This window comes from Zosterops lateralis (genome assembly GCF_965231275.1).
Source record: "Zosterops lateralis genome assembly, chromosome: 7".
NCBI lineage: Eukaryota > Metazoa > Chordata > Aves > Passeriformes > Zosteropidae > Zosterops > Zosterops lateralis.
Window position 1 is genome coordinate 27,524,477 of NC_139767.1, and position 16,551 is coordinate 27,541,027.

Below are 16,551 nucleotides of genomic sequence, written 5' to 3' on the forward strand. Positions count from 1 at the left end.
ATTGTGCTGTTAGGTAGGCCTATACTCCACAGTCAGAGGTAAATGTAACTGATAAGTAGCTGCCTGCTGTCACTTAAGTCTGATTTTGTGTTATGATGCTTCAGAAGAAGTTCAGAAGTATTGGTCTTTTTGGTTTTTAGTTGCTCATTGCAGCACATAGTTCACAGCATAAATCTATATCCATACCAGACTACTGTTGTGCATTTTGTGCACCTGCTCCTCATTTCAGTACTGGTTGTAAAGGTTTGGTCACTCTTTTCTTCTTTTTTTCTGTTTCTTAACTAATTGGAAGGTGAAAGAATAAATATTCATGAATAGGCATGCTAATAGTTACAAGAAGCATTTCTTCAATTCTGTGATCCAGTTCCATTATAGCTATTCAAGTGTGGGGCCCTCTGACAAGGGCCCCCAAAATAAACAGCAGTGTTTATTTTTAGTGAAAGGTGTGCTAAATAAGCTCCATTCTTCAGTTCTGTACAGAAGGAGGAGAATAATTCCTCCCTCCTAGGAGGGAGGAATTACAATTTTTTTGGTTTTCTAACCTCAAAAAAAGTTTCTTGGCCTTTGTGACCTTTTTCCTTCTGGCCTGCTGAGGGTATCTCCTGGATTCCTTCTGAAGGCCTGGTTGCAGCCAACCCGAGCAAGGCAACTGAGGAATGGCAGGAATATGTGGGCTGGGAAAGGTGTGTAGGTATTCTCCCCTGGGAATACTACTGGCAACTGTATGCCTCCCTAGAGGATGGCTCTGCCAGCGTCTTGGTGCCAGAAGCAGCATGACAAAAAGTCTTGGTTGACTTAAGCCCATGTTTCTAGGGATCTATAGGGATCATGTTTTTTATGAAGCTGAGGATGGTTTTTCATCAGGAAGGTAATGATGGTCTTCACAAGGCTTCACAAAGAATGTCTTACTTGAAGATCTGAACAGGCTCGGAGAAGACATTTTTTGAGGGATGTACAACACTATTTTAAAGGGTCTTTGAGGAAGCCTGGATTTAGCTCATGTCTCCGTAAACTGTTTAAATTGAAAGCTTCTTTGTATTGTTGCTATGCTCTTGTCCTTCTCAAAAATACAGTCATTTTCAGATGCATACTGAGGTTCACATATCACAGCTGAAATTTCTTTGGGGAATGAGCTGTGTTCCTGTTCCTGCCTCCCAACTTCCTCTGGCTAATGGAGACTTTAGCCAGCCCTTGGGCACCCTTGGAGGTTTCCATGCACCTTGGCTGGGTGCTGTATAAGGACAGTGGTGGCATCTGTCACGTTTCTTAGTTCTGTTCTGGGATGGGTGCATGTTGAAAATCAGGAATTATATTTGCATATGTCTTTTTTGAGTGTGTGCCATTTTGGGTGGGTTTGAAAACTATTTTCTATGTGTAGGATTAGAGGTGTTGTCTTGGTTAGTTTCTTAGTTAAGAAAGGTGAAAAGGTAGAGGGTGCCATGGAACCACACGTGTTTTATTTGGTGCATTTGCTTTAGTAATAGAATTAGAGAGTCCTTGTTTAAATTGCAGTTATCTTTAGAGATTTAATAAGACTGAAATTAAATGGGAAATTACTTCAGTGTGCTATTGGATGGCCCCTCGTTGTTTACTTGATTAAAATTAGCTGCAATTCGTCACATGATGCTTGAGTGTTTATGTACATTTTGTGTCTTGAGTGTTTCGTTTCCTGAGAACTGTAAATACAAGCACACAGGACTGTTAGGATGTTTATATATCTAACTTGAAATCAAAAGCTTACATACTCCCTAGATCCAGTTCACCAAGGGGGTTTTCTTAAGCTCCTAGTTACAAGATGAGACCTAGAAGGAATATATGTCAGTCTTCATTATGTTCCCATATAAGCAAGAAGAGGCAATGAAGAATGAAATATTTTATGATAATTTACATTAAACAAATTGAGTAGAATGGTGATATTTTTCATTAATTTTTGGAATACAGTTAACAGTTTTATATTGAATTTAAAGATGAGACATTACTTATAAGAGTGGAATGTAATCTATTTCTTGGTCCTTTTTTATAAAATTATATGCTTATGTGGGTTGCATAGACAATCTTAGTAACTTTATTTTGCTGAAATTAAATTTACACAGCAATGTTATTCTAGTGATTGCATTATGAAGTAGAGAGAAAACTTCAATAATCAGATTCTGGTTTTAATCAAGATTGGCTTATCCATTGACACCATGAAAATTTTTATTTTTAAGAGTAGTTATTCCTTTCCCGAATATCAAACTCTTTATTTTATTGCTGTCTCCTAAATCATGCATCTTGGTTTCCTTCTCTGAGATGTTTCTCTTCCACCTGGGAATTTTGAGATTAAATCCTTTAATGCAGTCTGACAAAATTGTCATGAATATCGAGTACAAGTACTAAATTGGACCTTACTAATATAAAAATGTCTTAATAACTGTTCTCCATATAAAATAAACTACACATGATGTATAAACAGAATTGTGCATAGCAGCTTTTCATGTTTGGAGTTTCTGGATTGTCACTTGGTGCTGTGTGCATACACTGGTTTTGCTTTCAGGGGACCTTTGGACACCTCTACCTCACATATAGCGTCACTGGGACAGAAGGGAGGTGACTCCAAGTGAACTTGTTTTCCCCTGAGGTTTTAGTCTAGGTGTTTATGAAATGCTTTTGGGTTTATTTTGAGAGATGTGGAAGTGGGTACAGAGAGGAAGCAGGTTGTCGTTCTAGAAGTAGGTGAAAACATGAGTGGCCAAGTGAATCCAACAGGACGGGAAGATTTTCTTAAGTGTTTCCATTGTGCTTGGAATTTCAGAATTTCAGAACCCTTCTCTGCCTTTCAGGCTTTTGGACAGTAGAAGTATAAATTGGAGCATGTTACTAATAACTTAGAAGAGTTGCTGCAAATGTAGTTGGTAATATGTTCCATTGTTGATATAGATGGATTATGTGAAGTACTTTCCATGGTGGCACTCACAAGAAAATTCAAGTTTTTGATGGAAGAATTCATAGTTCTGTCATGTCACAGATCTTTAACAGAAGGACAAAAGAGGTGACTTGTGAACACGGAAAGTCTGAGAATTTTCACCTTTGGCAAAGAAATGCATTTTCATCTCCTTTTTGTCGCGATCTCAGAATCAGACTTTTCTTATCTCAGATTCATGACTGCAAGATGAGTGCCCAATATTTCAAAATTACGAATTTGATAATTCATGTGCTAAGTTCAAGCGTGAGTCTTAGCTAAAAACATCTGGGATAAGACTTGACATAAGGCTGTAAGACTTCAACTCAGTGACATCAAGCCAAAAGGATTTACACACTTCAACAGCAGAAGTTGGTTTTAGGCACTCTGACTTTCATAGGTTAGTGCAGCCTAAAAGAAATACCCATGAGAAAACTTACAGATTCAAAAATGTGAGTAGAATGGCAAGGGAGCAAGTAAGAAAGGAAAGTGTAATGCAGAGATTAGAGAGTATCCTCATAATAAACAACTGATTCTACTTAGTATTTATGGTGTTAAGATCCAGTAATTATGATTATTAGGGAGATCCCTCTTTCCAAATTAAGGTGCAAATGAGACCATATGTCCAAGTCTGTAGTACAGATTTTATTTAACAGTAAAAGTGAGGTAGAGAGAGAGAGAAATAAGAAAGGGAGAAAGGAGTGACAGATTAAGTAGAAAGATATCACCACCCACAACATCCCCTTGGTCCTCTTCTTGTCTTCTCAGTGTTGGGGGTCCCGAGGTCACTCCAGACTTTTGCCATTTATACATTTTAGCAAACAAAGGAATCAGTGCTCATTTGGCTACACAGTTCTTTTATTATATTGGTTAAATGATTCCCTCTCTTCCAATGCTAATTAGTTCCATGCTCACTCTTTCTCTTCTTTTGAGTTGGTGGGCTTCCCATCTTAAATGGGTGGGCAACGGCCTCCACCTGCTGGACCCAGTCAGAACTGATTTTCAGCCCAGTTGCTGTGTTGGTTTTCAGTGTGGATTCTTAGTGTTTATTACCAGTGCTCCCCCAGCTTACTTTTCTCTTCCTAGTCTGAGATAATTGGAAAATAGTACCACCTTAACCTACCTCAAGTTCCCATCAAGTTGCATAACTTTCCAAATTTCCAGGAATTCATGGAGTCATATTCAAGGGGCAGGGCAGGATGGGGAGCTTGGTGATCATAGATGAGCAGTTGCTTCTTTATAGACTTTGCAATAGTGGGCAAAGTCCTTTGGTGATCTTAAAAGTCTTTCAGGCTATTATGACCTTGATGTCTCTTAGTAAAAGCAAAGGTTTTAACTCCAGCAAGAGCACCAAGAAGCTCTTTCAGATTGAATATAAGTTAAATGTGAACTTAGGGCTTCAGATAAGAAAGGAACAGGGGGGAGAATGCCTTGACTCATAAGTAAAAGTGCATGTATTTGGTGAAAATGCAAGTGTTTGATGCACTTGAACCAAATACAAAAGAAGTTTGAAGGAAAATACCGGCAGTCTGTCTCTCATACTGTAGTCATCTACTGGATGCTGTTAATGATGTGTATTTCATTATCTTGTAAGTGATACTGATCCACACCTATCAAGTGCTGTGAAAGGGATTAATTTTCCTAAGCTAACAAATCTTGGAAGAAATGAGATGAAGCGTTGCTTTTCACGTGGAGAGATGAAAGAAGCAATTAGAGAGCTGAATATAGGTAAATCCCACTAGAACAGGTATTTGATCAGCTTGGTTTTACAAAATTTATTTTGATGAGTGCCAGTGTGCATATTTGTATAGATGTACATTTCCTCTATACCATCAGAAGAAAAGAGAAAGACCGAACCAAACTTGGCTTTTGTTGTTTAATTTTGTATACTGTGGCTACATGAATGTACACAGAGCATTTGTGCAAGTGCTTCCAGAAGTGAGGCCTCATTAGATAATTGATTGGCCCACCCACCTTGGAGTCAGGCATGGTGCAAAAGTCCTCTTGATACACAGTGATTAGCAACAGGGAGTGCTTTAATTACCAGCTGATGAGTTGTATTAACTTGGTGCTGCTACAGTTCCTCCTAGCAATGCTAGCTTGATTCTTAGCAGCGCTTCCCATACCTCCTGCTGGGCCAGTTTGAGTTGAAAAGCATCAATAGTGGCTGCAGATAGATTTCCTCTACTGGAGCTCGGTCTTCCTGTTGGGTGGGGTTCCACCCCAGCTCTGATTGCTGCCCTGTTTCCATACATTCTCTCTATGCTGCTCTCCTGCACAGCTGCTGTGCCTTTTGCACACTTCACAGAAGTCTTTGCAGCTGTGTAGGGGTGCTGGGAAGCTGCATGCTTGAGTTGATAAAAGTTTTCCGTGATGGAAAGTAAATTAATTGTATTTGCATATAGCTCATGTGACAATAGTAATGGCCATGTTATCTGGGGATGATGCTCTTAGGCTTTGGTGCACTGCACATACAAGCACAGTGAGCATGTGGTGATGGCCATAAAGTAAAACACAAGGAGTTCCACCTCAACATGAGGAAGAACTCAATGTTATGGGTGGCAGAGCACTGGAACATGCTGCCCAGGGAAGTCATGGAGTCATGTCTCCTCGTAAAATCCATCTGGATGCATTCCTGTATAACTTGCTCTGGGTGACCCTCAGCCATGGCAGAGGCTAGAGGATCTCCAGAGGCCCCTTCCAACTCTTAACAATTCTGTGATTCCGTGTGTAACTTGATATACCTTGATGTTGGGAAATTGATGAATAAGGAAAGAATTTACCAGTGTAGAATATGATCCCTTGCTTTTCTTATGGAGCTGCTAATACAAGCAGAGTTTAAGCACTGAAGCAGCCCTGAACTGAGTCAGGATAATATATCTTCCAAATAGGAAGATATTTTGTCAACAGTAGCTTTTAGAAGTTGACTACAGAGGGTGTAATACCAGGGCAGCTGTGCACCTTGTTGTATCTTCACGTGTTTTTACTACTCCTCATAATGTTCTCTTGACCCAAGTTCTTTCTAGTCTAACTGCTTCTTCTCCATTTCCTACCTCACCTGTCTTGTGGTATGCCCATCTTGTCCTGTTTTCCTCTGTTCTTCACTCCTCTTGGTTGTTGAGGAGTAGGAAAGGTTGGATGCAAGAAGCTCAAAACAGTGAGAAAAGCCTGTGGATAGATGAGGAGAGGGAGAGAAGGGGAGAGTGTGGAGCAAGGTGGTGGGTGAAGTATGGGAGGCACAGATGCAGAAATGAGATCTGGAGCCAGAGGGCAAGAAGTGCTGGGAGTGGGAAAGGTGGAGGAACAAGTTGAGTAGGAGGCACAGGGAAATGGATACTGTGAGGGGCAATAGGAAATGGGACTGAGGTAGCCAACAGCAAAGGGGGAGGGGGCAGATGCCTGCACAGCAGTGTAGGTCAGCAGCATGACTCTTGTGAGCTGTCTTGAGAGACTCTTTCAAAACCAGGAGCCGGGAATCTCTTGGGACACAACTGACCTTTTCGCCTTTTCTTATCTCCAACAAGATCCCGACGTTTTGCCTCTTCCCAGCCAAATCTCTGAACTCTGCCTGGCACTGTCTGTTGTCAGGCAGAGGGTGAATTGCCCTTCCTTCAGCCCTGCCTGCCCCGAGGTGTGGGGGGCACAGCCTCCTGCTCCCTGCGGGGCTCTCGGGGCGCTGCTGACGCACAGGGGGGCGGCTGCTCCTTCTCGTGTGGCTTTGATGGTGACGGATGTCTGGCCTCGTGATGGAGGCACCAGTGGCATGCAGAAGAGGATGTGGCCTCTCTGACTGTTATCTCTCCCCTTTTGGAAAGCCTTGTGGAATGGGACAAAAAGTGCTGAACCGCTGTTTTGTTTTGCACTGCCTTGCTGCATTTTAAAAACATTGAAATTTTGCCAGTCTCTGTTGTTCTGGGAGTTTTTAATAGTGTGGCAGCCGTGCTGCATAAAGGTAGCTGGTATGAACTTCTATAATGTGAATGACAACAATAATTTCTCTATTATCAAAGTCCACTGGGCTTTCTCATAGATTTTTATTATGGAAAGTAGTAAAGTACTTAGGAAAGTTGTATTGCATTCATTTTGCTAGTTGTATGTTTATACTGTATTTATAATTCCAAGCTATTACTTTAGAATTCTATTAAAGAGAAAAAGAGTAGATCAGCTGTTGCTCTGCAAAAGCTGAATCTATTTCCTTTAAAGAAAACTGAGGCTTTTCTTCAAAGAATTACCATAATATTTATTTTTCCTATCAGAAGGAACTGAGTATGAACAAAGACCATTTTTCAATTGGTAATGCTGAACTAACCCCACTTTACTGATTTCTGAATTCTAGTAAAAGCATTACACAACTGCATAAACAAAATCATTTTTATTCATTATTTTCAGCAGTTGTTGTTTTTAGGAGTTAGTTTTGTGTTACATTTTAGCACTGAAAAACAAGTCTGAAGCGAACAAAAATGAGATTCATTACTTGTTAATAAAGTTTGGATATTTTTTGTGTTGCTGATTTTTCACCTGTGCTTGTTTTTCTGGTAAGAAATGCCTTGCTTGTGGGAAAGGAACCATGTAAAACAGGCATATTTGCTTGCCTTTTCAGACTGGTGAAACAGTGCATAACACAAGTCCTGAAATAATCATCCCTGTTGTGAAAATTTGTAGTCCGACATTGTCAAATGAAAATATTTGGTTTATATAAAATGTTTGTTTTAGAAAACCCAAACCCCCAAAACCACAGTCAGTGCTGAGAAGAGCAGAAGTAAATTGAAGGATTATGATGTTTTGGCAGTTGTTTCATTATTTTAGAAATTTTCTTGGAGAGTGTTTAAATTCTTCTACTGGCAGTTGGTATTGCCTTAGCTGAGCTGACCAAAGACTTGATGAAAAATTATTTAAGACTTTTTTGGCTACAATTATATTCTTATATATTATGAATAATATATTCCCAGTGCAAGGGAAATTGTGGCTTGCCCTGCCTTTCTTCTGGTGGTGACATTCAGAGCTGTTCCATCACTTCCTGCCATGACTTTGATTTTTTTAATGCTTCTCGCGTGCGCGTGCTATTGTAGCTCTGTAGCTGTGCTGTAGCTGTAATTGTGCTGCAGGAGCTTGTGATCGATGCTCCAACTTCCTCAAAAGCTGTAAATTAAGCTTTCTCATGCAGATTTTTAGTAGAGAGGGTTTTTTAGATTTTTCCTGTTTTTGGAGCTGGAGATCTGTGACTCAGCCAGAGGGAGTGACGTGTTTTGAAAGTGAGAGGTCTTCTGCTTTTTGCAAAGAATGCTGGTGTTTTTCTGGAATATAGGACATCAAGTATAACCACAGTTGGAAACTTTTTTGTTTTACTTCTTTGTTGATGAGAGCCATCCCTTTTAAATACTTGAGAAAGGTGATGGTGTTATAATTTTAATTATTCACATGAACCTTAAGAATTGATCAGGACCCTTAAAAAATATGGTGGGTTTAGGACTCATTATAGTGCTGCAAAAGATGTCTTTTAGAATGAACTATGTACCTTAAATAGTGCCGGATGCATTTTAATGTTAAAGTAACACTGAAACTGTTCACACAGAGAAAATTTGAAAGCTCACTCCAGTGACCTTTCATATAAGTCACAAGACCTGCATGGATATTACATCAGTGAAGCTCTTGCAGCTCTTTATTTCCCCCACTCTCAGCAGGGATAATAAAAAGGAGAAACCTTTCACTTAGTGTCCTGCTTAGTGGATTCACTAGGCAGTATTTAATGTAGCTGCCAATCCTTGCTGCATGGTTGCTTCTTGATACTCTGTTAAGGCAAAACAAAATGCCTCTGTACTTCTTAAAAAGAAGAATTACATGCACCATTGAGTGGTGTGAGCAAGTACTATCAAGGTAACAGCAGAACACCTTCCCTGGTAGATGTGTGGAAGAGGAATTGTTTTTGCTCTCTATTGCCACAGGTAAGGCTCTGTAGTTAGTGGTGTGGTAATTGAGCCTGCTGTGCAATTGGGAGTCCTTGAAAGGAGTAGAAATAAAAAAGAAAATACTTCCCTCTCCTTGTGTGATGCTGTAAGCACTTCAGTTGTTGGTGTTCATTCAGGAGAGCTAGAGCAAAGGCTTCTTGTCATGTACTTTCTGTCAGCTTGTTAGTGGCATCCTTTCTTTAGCTTCTGAATTAGTGAGGAGGCTTAGCCCCCCGCTGCATTACTGGCCATATTTGTCAATGGCTCTGCATCTCTCTTTATGTACACACCAGCACGTGCCATTATGTAAATTTGATTTTATCAAATGGCAAGGATGGATTCAATGATTCACCTGAATTTTCATGTTTTGTTAGATACTTTTATTAGATTAGATGGTGTTGAGAGTAGGAAGCAGTTACCTGTGGTGAGAGAAGAAAGAACAATTTATACAAGTGTTTGTTAACGTCACAGATTTAGGAAGTACTTAAATAGCTGGTTTTTGTTGTATCTGCATTCACCTCAGGTGAAGAGAAAACTGGATTTAACAGACTTTCTAATGTTAATGGTGAGACTGGCTCCTGTTTCCCTGTGTTCATAGCTTGAATAAACAAGGCAGGGAAAAAAGAGGAAAGGGGAAGTGGAAGTGGCCTGCCCAATAAGGCATGTTGAGAGTTGCAGGTCCTGCTGCCCCAGGCCGGTGCTCTCCTCTCTCAGAGATGCTCTGCAAGCATTAAGAGAGGTTCATTGCACTTGGATCAGTTGCAGATAAAATGGATGCTTTCTGCAGTAAAATATATAATAACAGTATTTGGCTAAAATAATTGGTCTCCTTTGAAACCAAGAAACATATTATTAAAGAATAGGAGATATTCTAGTAAAGGGTCTAAAACTGATTCTAAAATCATCGTTTTGATCTTCAGGCAAATACCATTCAGCTCAGCACTTTGTCTATCTGTTCAGGTAAAATGTCAGTCTCTGGATTGCTGAATAGAATTTACAACACTTGTATAAACTTGCAATGCAGATTTCTAATTTACATATTTTGCCATTTTTCCCCATTGTTGATGTTAAACTGTTAGGATGCTTCAAAATCCTTCACTGCCATGTGGAAGAAAGCTTCATTACTTGTAAGCTACCTTTTTGTATATCCAAAAGCATAGATTATGCCTATTCAGTTCTTAAAAACAGGACTATTTTATTTACATTACCAGACTTTTAAATCACTGTACAAACTCTGAAATACTTGCTTTGTATTTACAGGTGTAGTGGGTCACCAACCGTGGTTAAATCTGTGGTAGCAGAGCCAACTCTGTAAAGAATTTAGGTCATTAAGTTTGTAATAACTAAGTGTAGAGGAGTAGAGAGCAGGAGAATTTAGTGATACTTTCCTTGACATATTTTAAGAGATTGATTATGTGCTTGCCTAATATGCTGGGATAATGTTAAAAACAGTATAAGTCCACTGTTCACATGGGCTTGGCTTCATCCCTGCAGATGAGATAAAAGCACCCTGCAGCCTCTTGATGTGGTTGCTTTAGCTTGTTCTTTCTAACAGGTACAGTCAAGTTCTTGTATCTAGAGTAGGCAGAAAAATAAGTACTTTAGTATGCTATAATGAATGTTGGGGAGGGGTATGTGTGGAGAAGAATAAAAATAACTTGAAAACAGGAACAATATTTACAGTACAAACCCGAAGTGAGCCATGCAGTTAGAGTGTATACTTAAGTGTCTTGGTTTCCTTACAGTCAGGGTACACATAAAAAAAGATGCAGCAGCTCAGGAGTTGCAGAGTGGTTGTGTGATTGTCATAATAACTCTCAATTGCATTCTGTTTAGTTTTGTTTCTCACAATTATGTTCTGTCAGCTTCCATATCTGCTTTAGTGGTTATATGTGTTCAGTTATTTCCCTCAAGATGAGCATCTTCTTTGTGAAACACTTGACTAGCTAAATTTTGTGCTTTGGGTCTCTGGGGTATGTTGTGTTTTTTTACAAAATTGTTAACTAACCTCAGAATTTGGGAGAGATACTCTCCTTACAAGGATGCACATGATAATGTTTATGCAGAGTGCATGTTCTTCATCTGAGAGGTACACTGGAGAAAAGAAAGCATGTGTATTGGCCCTCATTGCTTTCAGTTTGTACACAGCCCTGCTGTGTCTGTCCAACAAGTGCTGGCAGCAGAGATGACTTTATCTTTGGGTCAGGTCTGGTTGTTCGCACCTGTCTGTCTTCTGATTTGGCAGGGACTTCCCTGTGTGTTCCCCCCATCAGTAGTTGGTTCTACTGAAGTTCTGATGCCAATGAGAAAGTTTGTCCAAATCACAGGAACTATTTTACTTCAACTTGTTGTGTTTGCTTCTTCAAATTTAAATTTTGCAAGTAAATCAATTTATATAGAAATGTCAAACTCCTGCTGATAGCCTTGCTGTTAACTGGGCAGCAATTGCTGACAGATTTTGTTGCAAGAGCTGCAAGATACTATAAAGAGAAATTGCCCCTCTGAAGATCATTACCTCCTACGTCTACATTTCAAGGAGTTTCTAGTACATATTTCATCTGGGCATCTCAATCTGCCAACTATTTATGTCAGGCAGAAATTGGAGCAGTGTCAGGTGGAATCTACCCTGCAGCCCTCCACTGAAAGGTGGAACTGGACTGTGTTGTGGATTAATACAGGAAAAGATCTTGTGCCCTAGACAAGACTGAGGTTGAAATGTAGCTCTGAGTTTAATTTATTTTAGACAGGTTCTGTATGATAGAGCTTGGTTCTTACATTTTGATGCCCAAAGGATGCTGTCACCTGTCTTGCAGAATGTTTAAATTGAGTTAGCTTCATCTTCAATCAGAAAAGAAAGTACTCAGGTCCTAAATCTTTCCAGTTGAAATTGGGATGCTGTCTTGGCAGTGCCACATAAAGTCAGGGGATAAAATGGAAGCACTTGGCTTCAGCTTATTTTAAAATCAGAGGTTTGAAATGGGGCAATAACAGAAGCATCAGCATCAAGTACTCAGGGAGAAAGGGAGGTCCAGGTTGTGCTTAATAGCACCCAATGATAGAAGCAGCAATTAATTGCACCAATGATATCTTGGCATCAAATTAGGATTAGAGCATGGTGTTAATAGTGCTGATAACACCATGGTGGTGGGCTCAATCACTGTATGGGCCATTCACTTAAAAGTTAAACTCAATCCCTTCCACCTCAGAATTATCTGCGAATATGTAATTTTGGATGAGCTACATATGACCTGGTAGTAGTTCTCCCTTGCATACAGTGTTTGTATTTGGTTCCCAGTTTTTATTGATGCTATTCTTGAGAATTTATTTATTTTCCACTGAGTTTCCAGACAGAATTTATGCCAGTCTGCAATCAAGTGCCTTTGTGGAATCTGAGGCAGGCCCAATATACTGACTTTTCAAGTTTATTCCATGTGTTAGCAGAAAGACTGGAACCACATCTCAGCTATGAAGTATATTTACATCAGTGAAAAGGATCTTTACTTTTGAAAGTTGTATTGCTTGATGCAAGAATGCCTCTTCTGAAAGAGGATTGCCACTTATCCTCCTTAATGACTCTCGTCAATTTGGCAAAGAGCAGGCACAATGCAAGTTTTATTCGCTGTGTTTAGTAGAAAGCAATTTTTTTTTGGTATTTTAATCTTGGCAAAGATAATTGATGTTATGAGAGTAAATGTTGCAGCTATTAGTATAATTTTGCTAGAATTACATTAAAAATCCAAAGATTTCTGGAGGATGGTGTGTGTGTGCAGTGCTTTCAGGATTCCCTGATAAAGGGAGCTGTTTAATTAAGCCTTTTAAAAATTATAGCTAAGTGTATAAGCATCTATTAAGAAGGGAGAAAAGCCCCATCATATGAAACAGAGAATTGGTATCCAGCAAAGAAACCCAATTAAAAATAGTGCTTGAGCAATAAGGAGGGCATTTTAATAAGATAAAAACAATTTCATGTCCAAAGAAAAATTGTTGAAGGCTAGGAGCTCAATACTTTACTTACTGAACCTAAATGTAAAAGCGTTTTTTTATAGGTTAATATTATAGAAGGAAACATGTAGGAACTGTGGTTTATTTTATCAAGAAGGGCAAAACAAGAACTTCTTTGAATTTGCTTTAAATTGGGAGAAGCACAGTTTAACAGTGAATTGTTGAAACAGCTGTTGCAATTGGTGAGTTTTTAATTGGTGTGTATGGACCCAAGACAGTTTTCTCTTAGCTAGATATGTTTTAGTCAGAATGATAGGGAAGTTAAGCAAATGCTCTCAGTTCAGTGTCAGAAGGGACCACTTGTGCTTTCAGCCTAGTCTTTAAAAACTATGAAAAAGTGCAGGAGGCTGATGTCACTTGTTTCTAGTCAGAGCCTTGTTGCCCTTGGTATTGTGAGAACTGATTTTAGTATCTGCAGGGCAAGTTAGGAAACCCCTCAAATTACTGCATCTGAGAGCAGGCTGTGTGAGCTGTATGAGGGAAATCACTGCTGCTGTGCCAGGGGAAGGGCTGAATCCAGCAGCCTTTCCTCTGGCCAAACTTCTATTAAAAAAAAAAGGAGAAAGGTGAAAACTTGTCTGTTCTGCTCATCCAGCTGGGATTTCCCCTAGGATGAATGCTTCATTGGAGGGAGAAACCAAACTCAAACCATGTCTGCCCTGTGTGTGATGCTCTGAGCTAGAAGAGGCTGCTTGCAGTGCTCTGTAGCAGTAGTGGGGAACCAAGGGAGCTGCTGTGCTGGGCTCAGGTGGGGGATGGATGGACAGGAATGAGTTAATCACATTCTCCTCATGAATGACAAACTCTAATGTATAAATTGCTGCAATGAGGACAACAGCATCTTTTGTTAAGTTTCTTATTAAACTGGGCATAATAATTCACTCACTGGGGTACAAGTCAGTAATGTGAGAGGTGAGGAATACATTTTCTTTTCATTTACTTTGAAAATCAACTTGAAAGTAAAGCATGCTGGAGGAGTTGTGTGAGATCAGCACCCATGCCCTGGATGTTGCTGTGAGGGAGCTGAAGAGCAGCTGGGTGCCACTGGCAGCTGCTGCCCCCGTGTTCCAGCCTGGTGGGATTCTGCTTGTGCCCTCTGTTGGGCTGTGGGTGGTGGGGCATTGTGGCTTGAGAGTTTGTTAAATCTGTGCTAGTGGCCAGAGTTTGGAGACAGTTGTTTTAAAAGGAAATATGAAACAGCAAATGCAGCATTGATGCTGAAGTCATGAAGCAGATGGTGCTATGAGCCACAGGAGGGTTAAACAGTTGAACAATATCGACTGTTACGCTCATAAAAGATAATTAATACGTCTTTTTTATTGCTGACTCAAATTGCTTGGATTTTTCTGTTGCTGTCAATGAGGTTTGGCTGTTCTGAACAAGACCACATTTTGCTCAAGAGCCACTGTCACCTGTGGGGCCCAGAAACCTCCTGCAAGAACAGGATGGAAAGGAACAGCTAAGGACACAAGGTGTAAAGAACACAAAATTTAACCATTGACAGAAAATCTTGTTTAAAGGAATTTCTTCCCCTTCCAGCCATGTGTCAGAAACCTCTGATAGAAAGGTATAGAAACTGAATGATGGATTTTAAGAAGCTGTACTCTCCTCCCTCCCTCCAATTACTGCTTGCATTTACAGGGTAGAATTAATGAAGTTAATTACATCGACACAAAATCTCTTGGTTGAGTGAATTACTTAGATCTTTTAAAGTAGAGACATAATTTTCTGCAAGGTTCACAGGCTGTTTTTCAAGCTTGGTTGGTTACTTTGGTTTATAGTCCCCATGATGCATGGTTGCTATCTTAAGCACTCTGGGGTGCACCTCTTAGAATAATACAAGATGTCAAATGCAATGTAACAACAACTGCAACATTCAAAACAAAAATACTGAAATAAATAAAAAAACTGGTTTCTAATAAAGACGAAAAAGCATTTAAATGTGAAGCAAATTAACAGGGTGAGATGCTTAGAGGGTAAAACTATATTGTGTAATTAGCAAAGAAAATGTCTAATATGCTGCTTGTCTGACAGTCTTGTCTTCAGTTTGGTGTCATCATTTTCAACATGCAGCATTAACTGAAGGAGTTTCCAGGGGTGTGTTTACATGTTAGGGTGGAAACAGAAAAAAAGAACAAAGAATAATCTGGGAAATCAAAACCTTTTAAAGAGATACCTTACAGTAAATAATATTCAAGATTAGGACTTCAAAGAATGGAGCGATCAGACATACATGATTGTGAAGCTCTAACAGATAATTTTACTTTAAAATTATCTGACATCTGAGGTTGACATTAAAGATACGCCTGAATTTAGAGCTGCAGGCAAACTTCAGCATCTAGTTAATTTTTCATCAAATTGCATGTTGGGTTTTTTTTTTTTAAGGAAATTTTTGTGCAGATTTAATTTAAAACTTTCTTGGTTCATATATATTTTGGTGTAGGGATTTTCTTAAAAATTAGAAATCAAATAGGAGTTTTTTATATGGAAACACTCATTTTGTGTCTTGTGGTGATTTAAATTTAAATTTCTATTTCTCACTTACAGCTGTGTCCTGGGCTTGCCCCTGGCTTGCACTTCAAGCAGGGCCCCATGAGCAGCACCTTTGATGCTGTCCTTGTCCTTGTGTTTCTTGAAAGACAGAATGCATCGTGTTTTGTGAAATGTAGTTCAAAAAGAGCCTACTTTGCATGGAAAATAAGGCGGTGTGTACATTACTAGAGCTTTCCTGAAAATTTTCAATAGCATTTCCTAATGGAAAACTTCATGTTTTTTGCATAAAAGAATTGTATTTCAATTTTCCATCAATAAAATTCCAATCCTTACTGCATACAAATTTTCATTATACACAAAAGCAGTCCTAACAAAGATTTATTTCCAAGAAGAAGAGGCAAAAGCATCATGTGTGCAATCCAGATACACATAATTGCCCCCAGTACAGCACAGACAGTGTGGGAATGTGGAGTTCAATGTCACATGAAGACTCGGGTTGGCCCAGGAAACACAGGGACATGTAGGTTTTGGACAGCCACATAAATGGGCATTTATTTAGGACTTTCTGTGCACACTTGAAAAACCAGTTTAGCAGCAACATTTGCGGGTTGAGCACAGTCAGGCAAGTAAGCTGGGGTAGACATTGGGAAATCCTACCAGGCAAGAAATATTTTTGGCTGATGATACTTCTTCAGGGCATATGGGATGTGAGGTGTCCTTCAGAGTCACATCACTGCACCTGGCATTCCTTGTGTTAATGACTGAGCCTTACTAAAGGAAGTCTCACTTCCATTTCAGAAAACCTGTGACTTAACTTACTAACTTATTTTTGTTTGGCTTGTCTTGGGCTACACGTTTTAATAGAGAAACTTGGTTTTGGTTTGTGCAGTGTCCAGCACCAGGACTTGCAGAGTCATGAGTGAGGTTCACTGAGAGCTCTCACAATATGAGCAAAATTATGACTCGCCCAGTAAAATCACATTTTACTAAAATACATGGAGACAAAGTATTTAATGTGACTATTGCTTGAATTGTACTCATTACAGGAGTTACTAAGAAAAGAAGCATTCCTGAAAACAGGCAGCTTTAGAAAGAATCAAAGTTGTTTGTTTGATAGGTGACTTATCATAGGACAGATTCTTCTACCATCTGTATTTTGGGTAATAACTAGTT

General features: G+C 39.4%; 1 protein-coding gene across 1 annotated transcript in view; it reads left to right on the top strand.

The window, feature by feature from the left end:
* Positions 1-16,551, top strand: part of SLC49A4 (solute carrier family 49 member 4) — a gene marked incomplete at its 5' end in the record, with an annotated part of 70,659 nt that overhangs the window by 2,487 nt on the left and 51,621 nt on the right. The window lies entirely within an intron of this gene.